The 9199-nt window shown below is 44.8% G+C and overlaps 1 long non-coding RNA gene across 2 annotated transcripts in view; it reads left to right on the top strand.

The window, feature by feature from the left end:
• LOC116216366 overlaps positions 1-8991 on the top strand; it is a 41307-nt gene extending 32316 nt beyond the window's left edge. For both annotated transcript variants that reach the window (XR_004159028.1, XR_004159029.1), the window contains exons 2-3: positions 5881-5980; positions 7432-8991. This is a non-coding gene — a long non-coding RNA (uncharacterized LOC116216366). The remainder of the gene's footprint in view (positions 1-5880; positions 5981-7431) is intronic.
• The last annotated feature ends 208 nt before the right edge of the window (positions 8992-9199 follow it).

The following is a 9199-nucleotide window of genomic DNA, read 5'->3' as shown; positions in this document are numbered from 1 at the left end:
GGCCTCATCTGGAGTACTGTGTCCAGTTCTGGGACTCCCCAAGTACAAAAAAGACAGGGATCTCTTGGAAAGAGTCCAGCGAGGGCCACAAAGATGGTGAAGGGCCTGGAGCATCTCCCCTATGAAGAAAGGCTGAGTGAACTGGGTCTGTTTAGCCTTGAGAAAAGACAACTGAGAGGGGACTGATCCAGGTCTATAAATATCTGAGGTGTGGCGGCCATAGTGGTGAGGCCAGTCTCTTTTCAGTGGTACGTGGAGACAGGATGAGGGGAAACGGACATCAGCTGCAGCATAGGAAGTTTCACACGAATGTGCGTAAGAACTTCTTCACGGTGAGGTGACGGAGCACTGGAACAGGCTGCCCAGGGAGGTTGTGGAGTCTCCTTCTCTGGAGATATTCAAGTCTCGCCTGGACGCCTACCTGTGCGACCTGGTGTAGGGAACCTGCTTTGGCAGGGGGTTGGTCTCCATGATCTCTAGAGGTCCCTTCCAACCCCTACACTTCTGTGATTCTGCGATTCTAAGCTTGTAATGGAGGCACTGGACATAAATAAACGCTTCAAGCAACTTATCTGGAAGTCTGAGCCTTCACCTTTCTCCCTTCATTCTCCACTCCTCCCACCTGCCCGGCACTGTAATGATCTGAAGTGTTTGTATGGATTTCCACGTGGCTGCCCTGGAGATCTTTTCAGCCAACTTCCCTCTGGACCATCTACAAACATTAAAAGATGTTTGAAATTACTCAACCTCAACTGTGCTTGAAATTGAGCCATATTCTGTTGTGTCAACAGGGTGTTTCAAGTGGTGATTGTAAAGGCCGGAATAAGGATTTCCAGCTTGGTGCTGCCCACAAAGCTGCTCTATTAAGTGATGTTCCCCAGCCTGGTAGCTTATTTGTCCATCATCATTCCTCTCTTTTATTTGGGTGCTGTGGGACTTGCTGCAAGACCTGCTGCTTCTTTTCATCTGCCTACTTAGCTGTAATTTAGGGAAGAACAAAGGGCTTCATGGCTTATCAGAAATCTGTGGGTCGCTTCCTTTGAAGGGTGTCGTGGTGCCCTCGTTGGCAGTGCTGTGTTTTCTCAGGCTGCTTCAGATGCAACTGATTGTTTTTGGTCTCCAACTGAAGCTCCTACCACTTCTTCACCACTGGGCCACCCATAACGCACCAGGAAGAGGAATGGTGAGGTGTAGCATGGCTAATTTCTATCTCTGGAGATGTCTTTCCTGAGTGATTTTGCTAACCTGTAGGCTACTAGCTGTTTGGGTTAGGAGGACAGTCAGCACTTCACTTTTTATTTTGGAAATGCTGTATCTCAATGGCTGCAATATAGTCATGGTGTCTCTCTTTGCTGTAGGAGAAGAAGGAATTCCTGAGCCACGTGGATATTTTGTAGTAAATATGTGGGAGCAGGACATTGTCCTTTGGTGAATAAAGGTAACCTTAAGTGGGAACTAACTTCTTTGTTTAGTTCAGTGTATTTTGCATTCGGTGAGTGGAGTGCTCTTCTGATGCTGGATCGGATGTTGAAATCTCATCTCTGCAGGTCCCACCTCACAGCAGAAACAGCTCAATTTGAGGTCAAAAGGAGCAAAATATGTGAAGAGGCAGCAATTTCCCAGTGAAGTCATACAGTATGTTGTTTTGCGAAGGGAGACATTGGCAAGGGCCTGCTTTGTTGTCTTCCAGCTGACACGTCTCACAGGCCATGCTGTGAGTGCCAGGCCTAACGAAGCCTGGTGTCCCAGGGGCTGCTGTCTTATGGCTGGCTGCTCTGACCCCCAGGAGGGTACTGCAGGCTGGTGCAAGGCTTTTCTGTCATTTACAGGGTTTTCTTCTGTGCAGGTTCTTTGATGACTGAAAAGGGATAGGTTCATGCTGTGGTTTCCCTGAGGATGTGAGCAAAGCAGGGCTCACAACCTTCTTTGGCATTAGAATCATAGAATGATAGAATCATAGAATGGCATGGGTTGAAAAGGGCCACAATGATCATCTACTTTCAACCCCCCTGCTATGTGCAGGTCGCCAAGCACCAGACTAGGCTGCCCAGAGCCACATCCAGCCTGGCCTTGAATGCCTCCAAGGATGGGGCATCCACAACCTCCTTGGGCAACCTGTTCCAGTGCGTCACCAGTTATCTCTTGTGTGCTCAAACAGGTTTTGTGTGGGAACTCAGGGTCTCTTTTCTCTTGGTATCTTTATAAAACCTCTAAAACATAACTTGTCTTTAAGATTACGGTATGGTTTCTGGAAGGTCCTGTGTGGAGCATGATGAACCTTATGGGTCCTTTCCAAATTGGGATATCCTTCGTAGGGACATACATACAATATGGTCAGATAAGCAACCTAAAAGTTTAAAACTACATGTGTTACGACCTAAGCTGACACACACTGGCTTGTTCTTTTACTGAACAGCTGCTCCAAGCAAAACTGTGCCAAATGGAGTTATTAGGGGAAAAAGGATAGCTGATGTAATGCCATTAAAACTAGAGCTTCGATTTTGGGTTGAACTTAATGTGAATAGATATTCAATGAGATTGATTCATGGATAAATTACAAATGGCTGTATAGATAAATATACATGTAAATGATTTTTTCAAAAAGGAATACCACATCACAAACCTTTGAAGTCAGGTTGGAGAGTTGGTTGGAGAGCAGAGGGGTGAGACACCCTGATGGTTGACACTTGTCCTAAAGGTTTGTTGGGAAGGGGAAGACAAACTAGAAATCAGGGTGGATACATGTAGGTGTGAGAAGCTTGAGTAAAATGGATGTCAGATCAGGAATGAAAAAATGATTTTCAGACGGGAATTGTAGAATCACAGAATGGTTGGGTTGGAAGAGAACTTAAAACCCACCAAGTTCCAACCCCTGCTGTGGGCTGGGTGTCCCCCACCAGCTCAGGCTGCCCAGTGCCTATCCATGGCCTTGGGCACCTTCAGGGATGGGACACCCACAGCTCTGGGCAGCAGTGCCAGGGCCTCATTGCCCTCTGAGTAAAGAATTTCTTCCTGACACCTAACCTAAATCTCTCCTCTTTTAGTTTAAAGCCATTCCTCCTTCTCCTTTTGCTATCAGACTGTGTAAGAAGTTGGTCTCCGTCCTGCTTATGAGCTCCCTTTCATGTGGGAAAGGATGCTACAGTCAGGGTGGTGTTGCTTTGCAAGTTGCAAGAGATGCAGAAATCTGAAATGTCTGTGTTCCTATAACGTGTTTGAGGATAAAAGAACTAGGGAGGAGAGCACCATTCGAGGCCATTGTAATAGCTGATGTCACCTGCTCGTGAGCATGAGCCTGTTCTCCTGGGGGAGCTGCTGCCTGCTGCAGGGGTGCTGATGTCGGAAGCCTGAGTGCAACTGTTTGCAGTGCTCACTGAAGGACGGCAAAGTTTGCTTTTCCAATCCTTGCAGAGATTTTGAAGAAACTTCCAAAATCAAGTTCGAGAAGTAGGAGTTGTAGAAAAGCAAGTCTCAGTCCGAAGGTGGGTTGAGCATTTGGCATCCTCTCTTAGGCACCCTGAGAGTTGTGCTCCACATTTACACCCTGCAGGGCTGCGTGCATTCAACAGTCATGCACGTTTTTAAGCTGCCTTTGATGTGATCACCATTTCTTAAAAGCATGATGCGAGGAGCTTGGGGATACCTTTCATGATGTGAGAGGGTCGTTTTGGGCAGGTGGAAGTGGATGGGTACGGGCACTCGTAACCTCGTGGCTTCAGAAGAGCATTGAAAACCCAGCAGCTGAGCTGCTGTGTTCATTCTTTCAGCCTTTGGAAAGTGGCAGTCATCTGAAGGATTCATTAAGACGGGGACTCATTTGCATATTATTAGCATTATTACATGGAAATAAAAGTGCTGCTGGTTCTTCCCTCCCTCCATGTATCTCTCATCACCCGCCTTTATAACAGCTCTGAATCCTATTTGTCGTGTGACAAACTGGGCTGATAAATCTCGTTACTCACTTGAATGGCTGGGAGACTCATCGCCCATTACTGAATTTGGTGAATTATGTAAGAAAAACATAATTAAAATTAAACCCGGAGCCTTGCATGGAACCTTATGAAATTCCCTTCGTGATGCATTACAGAAAAATGTATATGGATATTAAAATTTAAGCCTAATTATTTGGGTTTATTTTTAATCAATATTTAATACGCCACCTATAAGTTCCTGTGTACCCACAGCAAAACAAGCAGTGAGGCTTTGTAGGAGAGCATGGTAAGCGTGTGTGTGTGTCGAGTGTTTGCTTTCATAGAATCATAGAATGGCCTGGGTTGAAAAGGACCTCAAAGATCATCTAGTTTCAACCCCCTACCATAGGCAGGGTTACAAAACCCTACACCAAGGGTCACCAATCACTACGCCAGCTGCTTACTTCAGTGTTTCATTATAGAAAGGAAAACTGCCCTGAGCACGAGGTGATAAAAGTTTCCCCAGCTGCAGGAAGGAGCCTGTTTTCCCCAAGTCTTCTTCCCCCACCTGATCACCTTTGGATGTTGTGGTTTATTGGAGGGGTATTGAATTTGTGGGAAGTAGCTCAGTCTAATGGATTGGTTGTTCACTCATCAAGTTGTCATGAAAGTCATGGTGAAAATCTTTCCCATCACGTATTTCTGCACTCCCGATTCTTATTTAAAGACAGCTGTCCAAACTGCTGTCTATCTTATGGAGGTGTGTACTTGAAATATGCTAAAAAGTTGTTTTCTATGCGCTAAAATTAGCTTTAGAGGCATTTCCAAATGCCCTGGAAAGAAATGAAATGTTTTTAAGGCATGCAGTCAGCAAACCCCCACTTAATTTTGAAAGGTTCGTCTCTCTTAAGTACAAAACTGAATAGAAGAGATTTTATTCCCCTAAATCCCTGATTCTGGAGAAAGCAGCTTGAGATCTCAGTAAGAGAATTAACACACGGGTTAAATTTACAATAAGAAGCGGTACTTGGAAAATGCCTATTCAGATGCTGTTAAGGAAATAATAGGATTAGTTCTTGTCGTGTCAGTGTGGATTCCTCAAACTGCAGGCTTCGTGCTGACATGCATACGTTCTGTGTTGCTGGCCTGGGTGTGAAATTGAGGACAATGAAAACAAAGATGACTTTTCTTGGAGGCAATTCGTTTGAATGTTTAAGCCCGTAGTTCTGCACACACATGCGGCAGGTAATTCAGTATGACAAATAAGCCACTAATAATTCCCCCAATGCTGTTGTTTGCCACTGAGATGATCTTAATTGCAGCCGTGTAACTGGTAAAATGCCTTTATCCCAAATCATGAGTGTGGAGTGTCAAACCTGTTCTTCATTCCCATCCTAAGCAGATTTCCAATCATTGCTGTCATCGATTAGAAGCATAATAGACATTTTTACCCATTGTTTTTGTTGTTTCTTTTCGATGACCCATTTATCATTCAACTCTTTGAAAGGGTAAATAATAGCAGTACAAGGGGAAAGGCTTTAAGTTGAAGGAGGGAAGATTTAGGTTGGATGTCAGGGGGAAGTTCTTTAAAGAGAGTGTGGTGAGGTGCTGGAACAGCTGCCCAGAGAGGCTGTGGATGCCCCGTCCATCCCTGGAGGTGTTCAAGGCCAGGTTGGATGGGGCTCTGGGCAGCCTGGGCTGGTATGAAATGTGGAGGTTGGTGGCCCTGCATGTGGCAGGAAGGTTGGAGTTTCATGATCCTTGATGTCCCTTCCAACCCAACCATTCTGTGATTCTGTGATTATCCCTCTATATTTATTATAATGTACGTATATATCACATCCGTTCTTTAAAATACAGCATCTTCGTTTATTTCACAGTTCTCATAAATCCAGAATGATGAAACAAAGCATTATCTTCCATTCCTCATTGCCATTTCATAACCATCCGTGTGTATCTTTGTTTTTAGCTTAAGCAGCAGTAAGGCTGAGTTGGGCTTTATTTGACATCAGCTGATTTCATCACAGAACGTGCTGTAGATCATCGCCCTGAAAGACTTCAACAAAATGGTAAAGAGAAAAAGAAAGGCTTCTGCTGTGCTGCTGCTCTTTTGTTTCTTTGCCTTCAGACATCACCCCTGCTTCTTGACAGATCTCCTCTTTCCTTCTCTGTTGCCTTTAATTTGCTGTATTCCAAACGTGGGGTATCCAGGAATTCCCCCGGAAGAAAAAGTCTGGTTTGAGTTGGAGCGAAACCCAGCGCTCCTCCCAGAAGTAACTCAGGTTTTAAAAAAGATCCTGTACAAGGAATTAACTTCCATGAGCTGCACTGAATGCATATGAAGACATGCATGTGAGGATTGTATTGGCCTTGTCCATGTGTGTCAGATTCTGGTAGCAGGTGTTCTCATTCTTGCCCTTCCTCTTGCATGAAATGCCTTGCTCTGCTCTCCGTAGTTCTTCCTTCCAGTCTCACTAATGGCAGTCGCCCTCTTCTAACAAAAAGTGCTTACCCATATAATGAGAATATGTATCTTTAAATGTGTCCATTTAAATTAATAATTAACAGAGCAGATGCCTATGGCATGCGTCCGCTTATATCTAACCATCTAGCCTCTGTGTACAAGTTTTTGTTCCTTTTGTCCAACAGGATGTTTGTAGATGAATGGGTAAGAGTTAATTTACACTTGAAAGTAGACAGTTTCTTCTGGATACTTCTCCTTTTAGTGGTTAGCAATAGCATTTTACCTGCACAGCTAACAGTGCATTTAAACTGTGGAAGGATATCTCATCCCAAGAGGCAGATACCCCATATAGCCATACGTATCCATAGATAGATAATATAGAATCATAGAATCACAGTATGGCCTAGGTTGAAAAGGACCACAATGCTCATCCAGTTCCAACCCCCTGCTATGTGCAGGTCACCAACCAGCAGCCCAGGCTGCCCAGAGCCACATCCAGCCTGGCCTTGAATGCCTGCAGGGATGGGGCATCCACAGCCTCCTTGGGCCACCTGTTCCACTGCCTCACCACCCTCTGGGTGAAAAACTCCTAATACCCAACCTAAACCTCCCCTGTCTCAGTTTAAAACCATTTCCCTTTGATACATGCCTTGTATCTTGGGATTCTGCTCATGTTGGGTGTGTATACCCAAGGTGCCACTAAGCAAACCTCACGGGCAGCTTGTTTCGACACAAACTCATCTCTTCTTGGTCCTGTTCCATTCAAAAATAGTGCATCTACACATGAATCCAAACCTTTAGCAACCACTGTTAGGATGCTGAGAATTCCCCTCGTTTCACTTCATCAAGAAATAAATATTCCTACTGTTCTGCTGAACTTTTCCCTCTTAACAGATGGGAACATGGGAGTACACCCAGTGGGGAAAATTCCTGTTGTAGGTTTGAAATGTTATTTTAATTTTTATTTCACTGTGTAAGATTGAATCTTTTGATGGTGGATTAGTTAATGCTTGATGATTATTATTTATTTTTTCCTTTCTTTCTTTTGTTTTTTAGGTCTGAAAGGTTTTTATGGGTTGTGAGATGTTCCAGTGCTTGGATCAATGCTTTTTCTTTCCTGTCGGGAAGGAGCGTGTTGGGTTTTTTGTTTCTTTGCTTGTGTTATGTCAATTTAATTGTAAGCCAACGTGGCAGCCCCAGGGGAAGTGGACTTATATACACAAACAGGTACAACTCTGCGTGTGCACGGAGCAAATGGAACCATCCCAGGGCAGAGGAGGTCCCCAAGGAGCTGCCAAGCTGTTCAGCCATCACTGATATCAGAACGGTGATACCCACGTGGTCCAAATGCCTCTTCTTTCTGCACAGGCAAAAAAAGGAATGCAGGAGATAGGCTTCATGTGCAGAGCTGCGTCAGCTTAAGCTCACACTAGCATGAGGCTTAGCAAGGTTTGTGCTCTGGTGTGAGTGAAACAGAGGGAAATCTGTCTCCTGTTATCAGAGGGCAGCCTGAGCTGGGGAAGGTCAGCCAGCCCACAGCAGGGGTTGGGACCGGATGATCTTTGAGATCCCTTCCAACCCAAACCGTTCTGTTATTGGATGGTTTTAAATTATACATGTGCACTTCATGTCTGTATAAAACCATCCTGGGACTTGTGGATTGAGATGTGATGTGATTTGGATGATGACATCCTGACAGTGACCAAGTGGGCGTACCTGCATCATGATGTTTTTGCTTTGACCTGCTGTCCCCAGCCACAGATTGCTGTCATAAAGGCCCATTAAAAATCACTTTGCTCTCTGGGATGCTTAACTTGCTGTGTTTTCAGTTAGCCATGCTGAACCTTGAAAAAGAGAGCATTTTAGCTTCCAGCAGGATACCTGGAGTTCAGAAATCTCCGCAGAAGATTAAGCAAGTTAGAGAGAGAAATTAGCCCTGATCCCTTTCTGCCAGCATAGGATTATCCTGCAGCACACCGGTTTTGAAGTTTATGTCTAATCCAGTTTTACACGTCCCAGGGGACTGTGCTCCTTATGGCTTCTGCAGAGCAGTTGTGTGGTGGAGCCTCTGCTATAGAGGTACTTACTTGGTGCCGAGATTCAATTTGCATTCCCATTACTGCATCCCATTTCATCCTGTGCCATATACTTAATGTCTCTGCTTTGTAGGGTATGGCTTTTGAAGACATATGGATCGTTATTGTGCTTGTGCTGCTTTATATGCTTACTGCACACATAGCTGGGCTATCTGAACCCCATTCTTTCACATACCTTGTGCTTAGGGCTGTTGAACATATTTGTGTATGAAAGGGCTCGTGGCAGTCAGTGTGGATCGTAGTGCATCGACACAAGTGGTGTGAAACAAGGTGAGACGAGCCAAGTGTGCTGCAGTATTGCTAGTCAAGGCAAAAAGGAGCAAATGCTGCTGCTTTCCAGCATGATGCAAGGCTTAAATGGTCAGTTTGGGAGTTTTTCATGCAGTGTGGTGTGAGTTTGTAAAACCATTATTGTTCTTTTCTAATAAATGTGTATTTCCAGGCTGAAAAACAACTTGTCTGTGATCTTTGAAGTGCCTTCCTGCAAGCACTGTTCCTTGCACACACGGGGCAGTAGCAGAGCATTGGAGCATTGGAGCACGTGGTCTATCTCAAGTACGCAGGCAATGCATTTAAAAGAAGACAGCATGTTTTACTTGACTGGCCAAAGCTTGTTTAGAGCCATGCTACATTAGCACCCAGCTCCATCCCAGGCACATTTCAGAAGCTACTTCTAAGACTGGAAAGTGTTGGGTAAGTCAGGAATGCAAACCTAGCATCCCAAAGTG

This window comes from Meleagris gallopavo, chromosome 2, assembly GCF_000146605.3.
Source record: "Meleagris gallopavo isolate NT-WF06-2002-E0010 breed Aviagen turkey brand Nicholas breeding stock chromosome 2, Turkey_5.1, whole genome shotgun sequence".
Taxonomy (NCBI): Eukaryota; Metazoa; Chordata; class Aves; order Galliformes; family Phasianidae; genus Meleagris; species Meleagris gallopavo.
Note: the sequence above shows the minus strand (reverse complement) of the source record. Positions and strands in the feature narration are given on the sequence as shown.